The sequence below is a fragment of the Emydura macquarii genome, unplaced genomic scaffold (genome assembly GCF_026122565.2).
Source record: "Emydura macquarii macquarii isolate MOO-44397 ecotype Brisbane River unplaced genomic scaffold, CSIRO-AGI_Emac_v2 contig_1229, whole genome shotgun sequence".
In the NCBI taxonomy this organism is placed as follows: Eukaryota; Metazoa; Chordata; order Testudines; family Chelidae; genus Emydura; species Emydura macquarii.
The window spans coordinates 376,195-391,342 of NW_027131366.1; positions in this window are offsets into that span (position 1 = coordinate 376,195).

Sequence of the window (15,148 nt, forward strand, 5' to 3'; positions counted from 1 at the left end):
CCCCTTCATCGTAGATAGTTGCCACCTTCTTGACATAGTCTAATGCTATCCCTTGCACTGGATGGTTCAGGAAAACAACTCTAGTTGTCATATTATAAGACATTTCTATCCATCAAAGTGCCATTTCACTCTTGTCATCTTTTTGGTGTTAGGATGTCTTGGTACCTTCTATATATTTTTAGTAATGTTTTGATATTAGTAATGTTTTGGAAATATACGTGTTTGCAGTATCAGTTCTTCGTGCCAGTTTCTGTGAGGTTGTAAGTTCACAGTCTGACTCCTGCTAACTTGGCTTTTTCCACTTAGACCTTATGCATTAGCCTGTTCTGCTAGGTTTCAGGCCTCTACTTTCTACTCTACCTCTACTCACTTTCTACTACACTCACGAAATCAGGCATGAAAATACAAAAGTGTCACAGCAAACTATTACTGAAAAATTGCTGACTCTCTCAATTTTATCATATAATTATAAAATAAATCAATTTGAATATAAATATTGTACTTACGTTTTAGTATAGTGCAGTATAAACAAGTAATTGTCTATATGAAATTTTAGTTTGTACTGACTTTGCTAGTGCTTTTTATGTAGCTTACTGTAAAAACTAGGCAAATATCTAGATGAGTTGATTTACCCCCTGGAAAACCTCTGTACTCCCAGGGATACCCCTGCCCCTGACTGAGAACCACTGACCCTAGACCATGCCTAACAAGTATTTGTATAACCAACCCAATGATGGAAATTCCACAATCTTCCTAGATCATTTGTTCCAGCACTTAACTACTAGGAAAAAGTTTCTAACTGTTCCAAGGTCTGACCTAAATCTTCTTTGCTGTAGTTTAAGCCCATTATTTCTTGTGCTGTGCTCAGAGGATAAGGAGAACAATTTATCATCCTCCTCTTTATGACAAACTTTTACATAAGTCTTCAATTATGTCCCTCCCCCTCTTCTCCTGGCTAAATGTGCCCAGTTTTTCTTAAACCCTGTCCTCATAGGTCATGTATTCTAGAACTTAAACTGCTGAGCTTGAACTGATCTGCAAACTTGACACTGTCAAACTGGGTTTAAACAGAGACTTGGAATGGCTCTCTCATTACAAGAAGTAATTCTCACCTCCTAATCAATAGTTGTGAATAGGCCTCAACTACTTCCCCATTGTTGTTCCTTAAACTTGGATGTATATATATACCTGCCCTTTGATTTCTATTTCTCGCATCTGACGAAGTGGGTGCAGCCCACGAAAGCTTATGCCTACAAAAATTAAATTTGTTAGTCTTTAAAGTGCTACAGGACTCTTTTTTTTTTTTTTTTTTTTTTTTTTAAATCATTTTTGTTGCTTTCCTCTGGACTGTCTCCAAATTGTCCATATCTTTTCTGAAGTATGGTGCCCAGAATCACCTCATGTCTTGCTTAGAAGACTCCTTCTAATACATCCCAAAATAATGTTTGCTTCCTCCCCCCCACCAAGAGTTTTACATCAACTCATATTTAATCAGTGATTGACTATAACCCCCAGATCCTTTTCTGCAGTACTCATTCTTAGGCAGCCATTTCCCATTTTGTAAGTTCAATTGATTATTTCTTCCTTAGTACTTTGCATTTGTCCTCGTTGAATTTCATCATATTTATTTCAGACCATTTTTCCAATTTGTCAAGATAATTTTGACTTCTAATCTTGCCCTCCAAAGCAGTTGGTATTGTCTGCAAACTTCATAGGCACACTCTCTTTGCCATTATCCAAATCACTATGAAGATACTGAATAGAACCAGAACCAGACCCAGGACAGATCTCTGCAGGAGATGTGCCCTTCCAGCTTGACTGTGAGCCATTGATAATTACTGAGTATACTTTTTCAAACACCCACCTTATACTAGGTTTGTCTTGGCTATATTTCCCAGATTTGCTTATGAGAAATTCATGTGAGACGGTATCAAGTGTCTTACTAAAGTTGAGATATATCACATCTACTGCTTTCATTCTATTCAAGGTTTGTTACCCTGTTAAAGAAAGTGGTTTTTAAGAACAGGTTGGACCGGTCAGGGTTGGTCTAGGCGTACTTGGTCTTCCCTGAGCACAGGGGGGCTGGACTTGACTTCTTTTCTAAGTCCCTTGCAGCCCTATATTTCTACGATTTTATACCAGTAACATTACATCCCTTGCCAGGCTGGCTCAGCTTTGTAGGCTGGTGCATTGTGGGGGAGGAGCTAAGACTCTGCCTATTCCTTGCCCCCTCCAGCCCACTCCCCACCTATCTGTGGAGCAAGGCAAGAAGGGCCCCCCAGTGCTGTGGTCACCCCAGATACGTAGCCAATGCTGAAGAGAAAGGAGATGGCTTAAGCTCTCTTACTTCCCTGTGGGATCATTGAACAATGGACAATCTGGCCCCAAAAATATATTTTAAAGAATTCAAACAAGGCAGGTTCTTCCTTCTCTGAAGAGCTTACAATCTAAAAACACAGTGTGCAGACAGAGGTGCAGCACAGAACGGAAGATGTTCTCACACATCTCAGGCTGGATAGGAGGATATGGACTTCTAAATTGTGCTCTCACCAGACTGAGGTCTCTTTGGTTGATGTTTACATTTCTCATAGATCCATCTACCACCAAAGAGTACTGTAGATAACGGACCGGATTTTCAGTAGGGCTGCAATTTGGCCTCTCCTTGTTGGCCCACAAAGAAATGTGTGTACATCACCTTTATGCATGGGCAAAATAATTTTACTGGTATGTTCTTGAGATGCTCACGCACGTGTGTGTACACATTCTATCACTGGTATGTATTAAAAGTATGCATGCACACTACTACTGCAGGAACCTCTGGAGAATCAGGCTGTCTGTGCAGACTGTTTACCTTCATTATTATTTATTGTTTCTATTTCCTTTTGATTTTTAAATCTATCCCAGGCTCCAGGCAGCATGACAATTAGCAAAAAACACAGTACATCCAAAAACAGATCAAACTCAAATCCCACTGCACAGGAAAAAAAACCAGCCAGTCAGTAAACAACCAGAGTATCCCCACTTAATCTTACCCTTAATTTTCTGAATATGTTTCAACTTAAGATCTTAATCAAATCTTATTTAAAATAGGAACATATTTGTTAGTATGGTATGATCTGTGCTCCCTGTTGTACACAGTCCTTGGCAACAGACTGGTTACCTCTGCTACTTCTATAGCTTGATGGGTCAGTTTAAAGCTTTTCAGAGCACTATAGACTACATAAGGAGATCTATGCTCTAATGACCTTCTGTGTTCTAATTGCTAATGAAAAGGTAACAGGACCAAGAGGCACAAAGGTGTTTGCTGAGATCTCAGTTAAGTGCATAATCAAAATCAAGAAAAATATCTGTGGCTCTGACACAAAGTACTAAGTAGGCAGCTAGCTAACCAAAGAATTGTTCTAGGATAACATAAGGTAGGCTGCCCTAGTCATTAATAGAGTCCTGAGATCACAGTTGTTCTGTCTCAAATAAGGATAGTTTATTAAAGAAACAAAACGTAAACAGAATCTGTGACACAAAAGGGTTTACTTTTAGCTAAGGACAGGGCCCAGCGCTTAGGCTGAAGTCTCAGTGGATTCACCTTTCTGTAAAGAATTGTGATCTGCAGAGCACAAACATCATTATTTAAATGGCACAAAGACTTAAACATGCCACTGGAGAAATACTACCTTGAACCTTCAGCTACAAAAAGCATGAGCCTCTGCCAGTTGAGCTAACGGACTGAAAACTGGGGTGAGAGGGGAAATCAAGCTCTGCTTCTTCTCTCGAAAAACTGAAACCACATATATAAAGGTTGATTTACTGATGAGACCACAGCCAGCCTGACAGTTGGTGACAACCTAACGGCAGTGAATCAGAACGTAAAAGCTCAAACCCTCCTGTTACAAAAACTCATGTGAAAAAAGATGTTTGCATTCTATGAAAGCTCAGGCAGGTGGGTATAGTTCCCGGCATAAACACCACCCTAATCATTAAAAAAATTAGCATCCTGTTGATTGCACAAACACAGTGTTACTCAGGCATGGGCAATCTAAAATGTATATTCACAAAAGCCAGTTTATAGCACAGGGACCCTACAGGATCATCAAAACTGGCTGGTCAGAGCCCAAGCCAGTGTGTGCACATAATGGGCCTGATTCTGAACTTCACAGACCTCCCTGGAGTTACTCTTGATTATTTACAGCAGGATAAATAACAGGAACTCAGGCCAAGAGTTTTTATAACTAAATTCCCATTTAACTAGAAGAGCTCTCCTTAGGGAGACATTAGATCACAATATAGCAAATCCAACAGTAGTTACTCCCCCACAGCACACAGGCAGGATACATTATAAGAGGGACCATTGGGCTCTTCCATCATGGCAACTGTTATGTTCCTAATGTCTTGGAAAAGGGCCATTCTATGAAATGCAGCTATTAGTTTATGCTGGAAGTTTCTGGTTTGAATTTTGTCCTTTGCCGTATTAGTATTTTAGTGGGAGACGGCCAGTGAACAAGTCTGTGTTGCAGGAAATAATGTTGGTAGTTCCGTATGTAACGCTCTTCCCTCAGCGTCAGTAACGGACCAGTGTCTCAGGATGGCGTGAGAAGACAATGTGCTGCTGGACGGGGCTTTCTTTCAGATGTCTGGCCATCCAACATCCTGAGAGGTGAAAGGAAACACAAAGAAGGTCAGTCAGTCAATGATGCTTGGCAGCAGTGTGGGAGAAGGGCCCAGTGTGAGAGCAGCAGACCTTCCCACGGCAGCTACAGTCCAATCATCAGATGGAGGTTGGTGCACCCTTGGCTTCTTGGCTCACCTACGGGCCTCAGCCTGGGCTCTCTGAGGACTCTCTGCAATGATTGCGCCAACCTTAACCCGGCTTTTCCAGACTGAGCGGTTGTGGGCAGGGATCTCCCAGTTGTCAGTGAATTTCTTGAGACCCTGCTTGATCCTTTGCTTTGGCCTTCCTCTGCATCACAGGTAGTTTTTCAGTTGGCCATAGAGCACAACCTTCAGAAGACAATCTTGAGGATGCGTGTTCCAGACAGCGAAACCTGTGAGCGTCCAGCATAGTCTGCATTGACTAAGCTGGTTCCACTCAAGGATCTCATTGTTAGTGATCCATTGGTCCCAAATGACTCCAAGGGTTTTTCTGAGACAGTGAAGGTGCAAGCTGTTCAATCTCCGCTCCTGCTTGGAGTACATACCCCAGCTTTCACAGCTGTAAAGGAGGGTACTGAGGACACAAGCCTGATAAACAGACACCTTTGTATTCAGGGTTAGTAGCTTCTTGTTCCAGGTGTGTGCAGTAAGTTTGCCAAAGGTGACACAGACTTTGCCGACTCACATCAAGTTCTGTATCAAGGCTAAGTGAGCTGGTTAAAATTGAGCCTAGATAGCAGATGAGGTGTACAATAAAACATCCCATTCATTTGTGGTCCCCGGGCACTTTTGGCAAGGGTGGATGTGTTAGCTTTGGTGGCTTGGCCAACTCTGGAATAGTATTGTTATTTCTTAACTGGATACAATACTCCTTATTTCTTGTCCCCCAAAATCTTGGGTGCTGTTGCTATGCGTTGTTAAATATCCTCTTTGTTCCTCCCCAGTGGCGTCTGCATGTCGGTGGTAGGTAACGTGATCCTTTACATGCTGATTGCTCACAGGGCGTCATGATACTTACTGAAATTTATAAATATAAGTAGTTTTGAGATCTTGCGTTAAATCATTATGTCAGATTAATATACAGCAATGAATGGGCCAATTATATAGCACTGCACCCTGCTGGATAGAATAAAATCTGTCTGACTGCATATTAGGCCCTAAACAGACAGACAGACAGAGATCCTCCCTCGAGCGGGAAGGGCCTGTGGTCGGGAGCAAGAGGATCTGGCTCCTACCTCGACTGCCTCCATAAAGTTCCAAGTGCCCTTGGTGCGCAGCGGAATGAGAACTGAAGTCCCAGGTAGCCACGACTGGTTCAATAACACTGTACCCAACCCCCAGTTCCATGGGCTGTGGCTCACCATCCCCCAGCTGACTGGTAGCACGCTGGGCATACCACATGCTCTGAGGCGAGTGACAGAGGAGGATTCCATTAGCAGGGCTGCCAGAGATTGAAGGTGCAAACACCACACGCCACCCCGCTTGCTTCAGTTCCCAACCCAACCCCTAGGGGGCCGTACAGTCCTGAGGTATGAAAGTAACAGAGCCCCAGTGTAATCCCTCTGTGCTGTCCTCCTGCTGTAGGCTGCCGTCTTGTGTCCTCCTGCTGCGGCTACTTCTGTCCCCACACCAAGCACTCAGGCCCTGCAGCCCCAGCTCTTGAGTACCCAGCTGCCTCCAGCCTGTTGCTCCAGCTCACACACAGCCTCTGACTTCCCCCTGAGCCAGGATTCCTCCTGACCTCTAGCAGCAGTACTTCCCTTCCCTATGCTGAAGTGATTTTTGACGCTCCGTTCTGGATGGATGTCATAGTGAGTGGTAACAGAGTGCCCGGAATGAGCCAGCAGATTCACTACGATACTTTTTTTTTTAATTAACAAAACTGTCTTTCCAGAGGCATTTCTGATTATGTAAATCCCTCCTCTATTTCATAAGAATGAAGCACAGATTTGCAGAGACCCTCTAGTGATAGTTAAAGAAAGTGGCATAAAATAGGATTCATAGCAGCCATAAGTCAGGTCATGTTTGTGAGTATTAAATATTTAGCTACTAGCATTAGAGACTAGCCCAAACTAGATCTTGAAGCTCCCAAACTCTCATGCATTCAGAATCCAGTACCATATCCAACTTTTGTGACTTGTGCCTCTCTCTAAATAACCTGGAGAAAAAAGTGGAGCTCAAACACAGTGAATCTCTCTCAAGCCTCAACTGATGAGTCCTAAATCTGTGTGTGCTTTGAACCAATAATATCAAAAATGATTCTCTGTCTTCTTGTCAACTCTTTACATTCTTTTTGTACATTACAAATGCCTAACAGGAATACACAGACTGGTAGCACAAAGCTTACAGAAAGGAAAAGATATCAACCATAAATCTATCTCCAGTGCTGCTTATTCAAAGCTAAATGTGGAATCTAAGAATAAGGAAGAGAGAGAGAGAGAGATCCCATAGGAAGGATGGAAGGAGAAGGGACTCACCCCCAGCAACTCAAGTCAAGACTGGGGACATTTGAGTTCTGTCCTGTATTTTTAAAATACAGTGCTGGCAACCCTACATGACGGGAGGGAGTGGGGAGGACGGTGTGTGCGTTCTGCATTAGCAACTTACCCAAAGTTGGAGGGCTACATGCACTTTGCTTAAAATAGATCAGATTGTCATCACCGTGATCATTAATGCAGGAAGCATGGAACACAACATGTGACAGCCCATCTCAGAGAACAGTCCGATCAAGACGAAGTATCTACAGTGAAGGACATGGCTGCAGGCAGCATTGAAGAATCCCGAGGCCTCACTCTGGCTACCCCTGTTCTAAGGATTTCAAAGTCCTTTTCTCAACCCATGTCCCTCCCCACCAAAAAACCCCATCATATAATTAAATAAAATTTTTCATCAGCCCATTCTAATAGCACATGGCTTGATAGGAAATGTTGAATCTCTGTACCCTTCATTTAAAGTGGTACAGAGAATCAACTGGCGATTTCCAACCATCATGGTTATTTATTTTTCTACATAAATCTAAATAAGACATTTCACAGTAACTCAGATGTCTCCTAAAGAGTGGCTATTGCTGGATAACACCACCTCAAGACTCAGATATTCATCTGCACCTTGTACTTCATATCTCCATAGCGGAGGTGATCATCGCTTGATCACATTCCTTGCCATGATTTTTAAGCATTTCAGCTTGAAGAAAAAAAACAAACAAACAAACCCGCATGGGAAAATTTCAGTGCAAGAATGAACTACAGGGGGAACAACTCACTTCAAGAATACTAGACAGTGGAAAGTAAAGTGATCAAGAACTAGAGAAAACTTCATTAAAAGCTTTCAAGTACAGAGATCTTTGGGGTCTGGCCAACATTTAGGGACAATCTGTTTATCAGGCATTAGTCTTGCTGAACCATTAAAGCTTTCAGAAACAGAAGCAGCAAGCATGGATCATTTACAAATTTATATCTTGCTCTATAATGTAGTGAAGAATCATTTTGCAACAAGCATAACAATTCAAAGGGTTTCAAATACCTATAAAAATGTCTGGCTTATCCATTCTCAGTAAAATATCAGTTTTAAACAAGACCATGGTGAATTAAAGGCTGGCTCAGAACCAAGTGCAGCTCAATTATGCAATTGATTAGATCCTAAGTGAGAAATTTCAACATTTCCTTTATTGAAATCGGCCTTAGGAAATGCTGCAAGCGTACTACCATTTTGGTTTGCCATTCTTGATAACCCCTTTATTGGGAGGAGTTCGGCTCCAGAGGCATGTCTGGATGCAATCTTCATGACTTGGGTCTAGCTGGAACATTGAATCCAAACAGGGCCCATTGAACAGGGCCCAAGCATAATTTTTTCAGGCCCAATACAAACTTTTAACATGGGCCCCCTCCCATAATGGGAGTTGCAGCCTGGGCCGGGCCTCCAGGACCTGGTAAAGTGTACCTTTCCCTCCCCCCACATGTGGGGGCCATGACTAGGTGTCTTGCCAAAAGACACACAGGAAGTCTTAGCAGAGTTAAGAACAGAACTCCAAGTCCAGTGTCCCACGCACAATCAGATACTCCCCTCCCCCCCTCCACATGTTTGATACTTCATTACAATCAGAATAGAATCTGATTTATATAAACAAGGCCAGAGTGTTTCTACTGAGACTTCTAGATACTTATGTAATTTTTAATTCTTATTTTTAAAAAGACTGAGGAACAAATTAAGATCTCATGCAAGTGGCTGCAACTTTCTTGTGGTGGTGGGAGTGAAATTATGAACCATTTCCCCTGTCCTGTTGGAAGCAATTTTTATTTCTTTGCCTCTTTATCCTGACAATCATTGCCATGCCTTTCCTGTTGCCGGAGCATCAGAGCTACAGCAAGTACAGGAGGGGCAGCACTCAGTGCCACTTTGCAACTGCAACGTAAGAGAAATGGCAAGGCAGTGGGAATGTACAAAGATTTTCTAGGCACTGTATGGATTGAATAAAAGGTCTCTTTTCCCAGAGACTGCAAGACCCTCGGTGACTTTTAATCTGGCCTGGGTGCTCTGTTAAGCACTATAAAGAACTTGAACACAAAATATTCTAGGGTAAAACAGCAGCCTGACAACATTTCTTCTCACTCCATTACAGTGAGTTCTTCCAGGTCAAGGTTGGAGTGAACTGAGAAAGCAGCTTGGGAAAGTCTGTCCCTGCTTTCCATTTTTCTAGAATTTTTAATGGGACTGCCAAGAAGTTTCATGTCAAAATTTGACCTACCAAAGCATTGCTATAATCAGGTGGGAAATGGGCAGTATCTCCACTTTTTTCAAATCCACTTCTCAATCACTGAGATATTTCAACAAAAAAAACCCAGCAATCAATCACAATAACCACTTTCAGAAATGGTCCTACTAGATTATTTTTAGTTCCAGAGGCAGCCATCCAGTCAGCAGGAGCTTGAGTTAAATCATTTTCCTTAATGGCAGTGGGACCTGACCCCTAGAATATGTACTCATCAGAAATATATGCAATTCCATGGTTGGTCACATTTCAAAAGCTTCGGAGAATGCATTTTGGTCCAGTTATTTTGCTGGCTGCAGGCACTGGGGCCTAGGTTCTGAGAAATTCATAGATTCTAAGGCCAGAGAACTTCTCCAGAATAATTAGTTTTTGAACTAGAGCGTCCCTTTCAGAAAAACATCCAATTTTGATTTTAAAATTTCCAGTGATGAAAAATCCACCACAAACTTAGATAAGTTGTTCCAAGGGTTAAATTACCCTCAGATACAAATGTACACCTTATTTCCAGTCTTAATTTGTCTAGCTTCAGCTCCCTGCTGTTATCTCTTTGTCTGCTTGATTGAAGAGTCCATTAATCAAATGTTTGTTCCCCCTGTAGGAATTTATAAGCTGTGATAACAATAAATTTGCTCTGTGCTTGAGAAATGCAATTGCTTTAAAATCTGAACTAAAAGTGTGCCCAATTCCTATGGTGATGGGCACCTTATAAATGCTATGCCAATAATAATAATAGCAATAGTAATTTTGGTCTGAATTATGCTGAAAATGCCTAGACAGGCTAACATGCTCATATACCACAGTGAGGGGCAAGGTATTTAACAAAAAACAAACAAACAAAAAAAACCCCTCAAACTACCAGGTTGGTAGATTCATTATGGAGCACAAGCCTAAAATTTAAGAGACCAAAAAAAAAAAAAAAAAAAAAACCCAACAAAAAAGGTTGTTTACTATAGCACTAGTGATGTCCATAGTGCTTTATTAGCAAATTGGAAGATGGGGGACCAGACTGTCCAGTTGCCACAGGTAGTATAATTTTATAGCTCTGGGGATAAAAGAAAAGGAACACTGCTTAAGAGTCTAAGAGTGTGTAATGGAAGTGCTTCAGATGCTATTAAACTCATCAAGGAGTATGTTAGCATCTCATTTCATAGTCTTTCTGCTTGCTTTTTATTTTACGCCTTTACTTTTTAAGTTAGATCTTGCTCAGCAGAGCTGCATAATTCACATGCTGCTTATTATTCAAAATAGGGGGACAAATTCTTAGCTGTTGTAAACTAGCATAGCTTCATTGACTTCTAGTCAGAGATTACGCCCCCATATGTCTAACCATTATCATGAAATGGAGTAAATTTCAATCTGAGCATATATGACCATTATACAACACAGCTCTGCTCTGGTCTAGTCTTCTTCAGACCACCCCTTCTCTATGTCCAAGCTGCTATCTACTTGTCTTTTCCAGGCAATCCCCCTATGCCTGAACCTGCCTTCCTAATCCATTCTAACTACCAGACCTCCATCCTCACCTTCAAATCTCTCCTTAAATCACACTTCTTCCAGTATCTCTAGAAACCCAAGTCCTCCCTTTCAGGTATTAACTAAATAGCATATAAGAGGGGAAATTTGTAGAATCAATCAGTCATGAGAAATATCACCAGACTATCCGTTTGTTAAACTTCACTGATCAGCCACTTGCTAGGTATTCTAGCTAGTCAGAATTTCTGGGAAAATGTTTTGTGTCAGTCGGAATTTGCAGATTCACTGGAATGGAGACATGCAATGGAGAGGGTTCCATTTTGATGAAATCATGATGGAACCACACAGGTAGGCCAGTTTTGAAACTTTGTTTCCTGCCAGATCCTCAGCAGCCCGCCTGGCAGACGGCCCCAGGGCTTCCATAGAGCAGCTCCCGGACATCTTACTAGGCAGACTGCCTCAGAGATGGGGACCCCAGGGTGCCAGGGTCTGCAGCTCTGAGGCAGCCCATCATGCACATTGCCCCAGAACAAGATCTGTACTCCCTTTCATGGAGAATTTTGACATTTTGGGGTTTCACTCCAAATCAAAATGAAACCAAATTTCAAAATAACTAAATCCTCCACAGAAAGGAACTACCTTTTCTCTTCCCGGCTCTACTAAGCATCATGTATTAGGCCTTTGCTTTTTGCTGTACCCTATCCCCATCCTTTATTTGTATGTAGTCTATTTAGGCTTGTGATGGGGTACATGAGCCCCGCACTGGTGAACTAAGGGTTAATGAGCAGCTCTAGGCCCAGAAGGCCCCACACAGACACACATGCTGGGAATGCTCACCCTGGAGGCTGAGCTCAAAAGGGAGCAGCACAGCTCAGTCTAGGCGGACAAAGCAGAGAAGCAGTCATGTATTGCAAGCTCCTGAGGAGAAGCTGCTAGGGCGCCACACAGCCAGGACCAGGCCCCACCTCCATGCCACCACAGGCCCTTCAACCATGGGGGCCAGGAATGATGGGCCATGACAGAGAAGAAAACCCTGTGGAGCACAATCAAAGAGGATTCCAGGGGAATCCAGAGGCAGACCAGTGGTGGCAGTGGAGGAACTGAAGCCAGCATAGGAAGTGGTCCAGGGAGCAGGTGTAGGGTCACCAGTCCCTGGCTGCACAGTTGAACTATTACTCACAGGACCTTGGGTCGCAACCGAGTGGAGCAGGGATGGCCCTGGTTCTCCTATCCCTGGCTGCTGACTCTTGCCACTAGGCGGTGTAGACAGGTTCAGACTTCAACCCCCTGATATATGGTGGAGAATGTTGGCAGCGACTGTTAAAAGGACAGCAGGTGTAACGGTTAACCCAACTCAAGAGAAGCCATGGACACAGAAAAGCTACTGAAGTGGATAGTGGAAAGCCAGCTACAGCAGGCAGCCCAGCAACAACATAAGTACATAAGAACTGCCATAATGGGCCAAACCAATGTTCCGTCTAGCCCAGTATCCTGTCTGACAATGACTAATGCCAGGTGCTTCAGAGGGAATGAATAGAACAGGTAATCATCAAGTGATCCATTGCCTGTCATCCACTCCCAGTTTCTGGCAAACAGAAGCTAGGGACACTTCAGAGCATGGTTTTGCACCCTGGCCCATCCTGGCTAATAGCCATTGATGGACCCATCCTCCATGAACTTATCTAGTTCTTTTTTGAACTCTGTTATAGTCTTGGCCTTCACAACATCCTCTAGCAAAAAGAGTTCCACAGATTGACTGTGTATTATGTGAAGAAATACTTCCTTTTGTTCATTTTAAACCTGCTGTCTATTAATTTCATTTAGTAATCCCTAGTTCTTGTGTTATGAGAAGTTATGAGTAAATAACACTTCCTTATTTACTTTATCCACACCAGTCATGATTTTATAGACCTTGATCATATCCCACACCTTTCCAAGATGAAAAGTCAGTCTTCTTAATCTCTCTTCATACAGAAGCTTTTCCATATCCCTAATCATTTTAGCTGCCTTTTTGTGTACCTTTTCCAATTTCATTATATCTTTTTTGAGATGGGGCGACCAGACACAGTAATCAAGATGTGGGCGTACCATGGATTTATAAAGTGGCAATATGATATTTTCAATTTTATTATCTATCCCTTTCCCAAGGGTTCCCAATATTGTTAGCTTTTTTGACTGCCGCTGCACACTGAGTGGATGTTTTCAAAGAACTATCCACAACCCCTCTAACATCTCTTTCTTGAATGGTAACAGCTAATTTAGACCCCATCATTTCAGATGTATAGTTGGGATCATGTTTTCCAATGTGCATTACTTTGTAATTATCAACACTGCATTTCACCTGCCTTTTTTTTGCCCAGTCACCCAGTTTTGTAAGATCCCTTTGTAACTCTTTGCAGTCTGCTTTGGACTTAACTATCTTGAGTAGTTTTGTATCATCTGCAAATTTTGCCACCTCACTGTTTACCCCTTTTCCCAGATCATTTATGAATATGTCAAACACTACTGGTCCTCATACAAACTTCTGGGGGACAGCACTATTTACCTCTCTCCATTCTGAAAACTGACCATTTATTCCTACCCTTTGTTTCCTATCTTTTAACCAGTTTCTGGTCCATGACAGGACCTTCCCTCTTATCCCAGCAGCAAGGCCAGCTGCTACAACAGATCACGGTCCAGCAGCAACAGCTATTCTGGGAACTGGCAACACAGCATCAGGTGCAACAAGAGCAGCTGATTCAGCAGGTGGTGGCATTCTTACAGCCTCAGGGGATATCTAACACCACAGTGCCCAGACCCTCCGGGGATATCCTCCCCACCAGGTTGTTCAGACTCACAAAAATGGGCCCCAGAGACAACCCAAATGCCTTCCTGGTCACCTTTAGACAGATGGCCAATGTGGCACATTGGCCACAGGAACACTGGGCCACTCTGATAGCCCCATATTTGACAGGTTTTGCACAAGTCGCCTATTGGGGGTTGGATCCCACAGAAGTACTGGGCTATGCCAAGGTAAAGGCAGCCATCCCCCACTCCCTGGACATCAACCCCAAAATGTTCCACCAATGGTTCTGAAAAAAGAGATACCTGCCAGGTGCACAGCCCAGGGTGGTGGCCCAACACCTGAAGGAACAGCGTTCGCATTCATTGGAGACACAGAAGCAAACTGGGTACAGGTGACAGAAGCGATCATGTTAGAACTGTTCATCCAGGTTTTCCTGGGTGGCAGGAAGGTGTGGGTGAAGCAACTTCAACCCTGGCAGAAGCTGTGACCTTGAAGGAGAACTACATAGCAGGTGATAGTCCAGCATCACTGACACTAAGACAAGACATGCTGACCCCTTGCGAGAGTCATGCAAGGAGGGGAGGCTGAGGTGGTTGAATCTGCCACCCTCCCCTTTGGGTCACTTTAGCCCAAAAGAAGCAGAACCTCCCTTGCCCCCACAATGGAAACCATCTCAGGCCCAAAAACAAGGTGGCTTATGGGTCAAGACAAGGTAGAAGACCCTGGTGAGGGCCCCTCCAAACAGCCAGGAATGCCAATCTGGCAGCCCCCTAGTCCTGGGACATCTAAGGAAGTAAGCCATAAATGGCTACCAGAAGATAAGGACATTGTGCGGAAACTGAGAGGACCAGTTGCAGGATGAGGGGGTCTTACACTATAAGCTACTCAGAACAGACCTTATCTGTGAAGTGCCTAGCATACATTTGATACTATTAGAATAATAAATTAATACAATTGCTTAGGGCAAAGGAAGCTTGTTCAAGCTACTTTTAGCATAGCTGTTTAGAGAATTCTTAAGAACTGCACTACCTTAGATGAAGTGTGCTTATTGTTTAACTTTGTACAGCCATTTCACATAATTAATAGGCCTGTGTTTGTAAACAGAATACAATGTACAGCCACCACTAAATGGCTAAACACATAGGGCCAATTTCTGCTTATTGGGTTGTACAGGTGTAACTGTGTGCAACAGCATTGGGTGGGAATTAGTAATCAGCAAAACACGATTACTTATGGTATCACCATAACAATAATAAGACACTGGAGGAGTATCCTGGGCCTGTTCCTCCACTGCTTTGCGTTTTCTGGCATCACACCCGTGCAAACTGGGTATAAAATGCAACCATGCTGATTAGTGATTTCCAGCCACTTGGCTCTGCCTTTCGACAGATGTAAATGGCAACCCAAAGTGCACCACTGTGGAGAATCAGTCCCTTTGAGTCCACAGAGCCTATCAGTCATGCAGCAAAAACAGT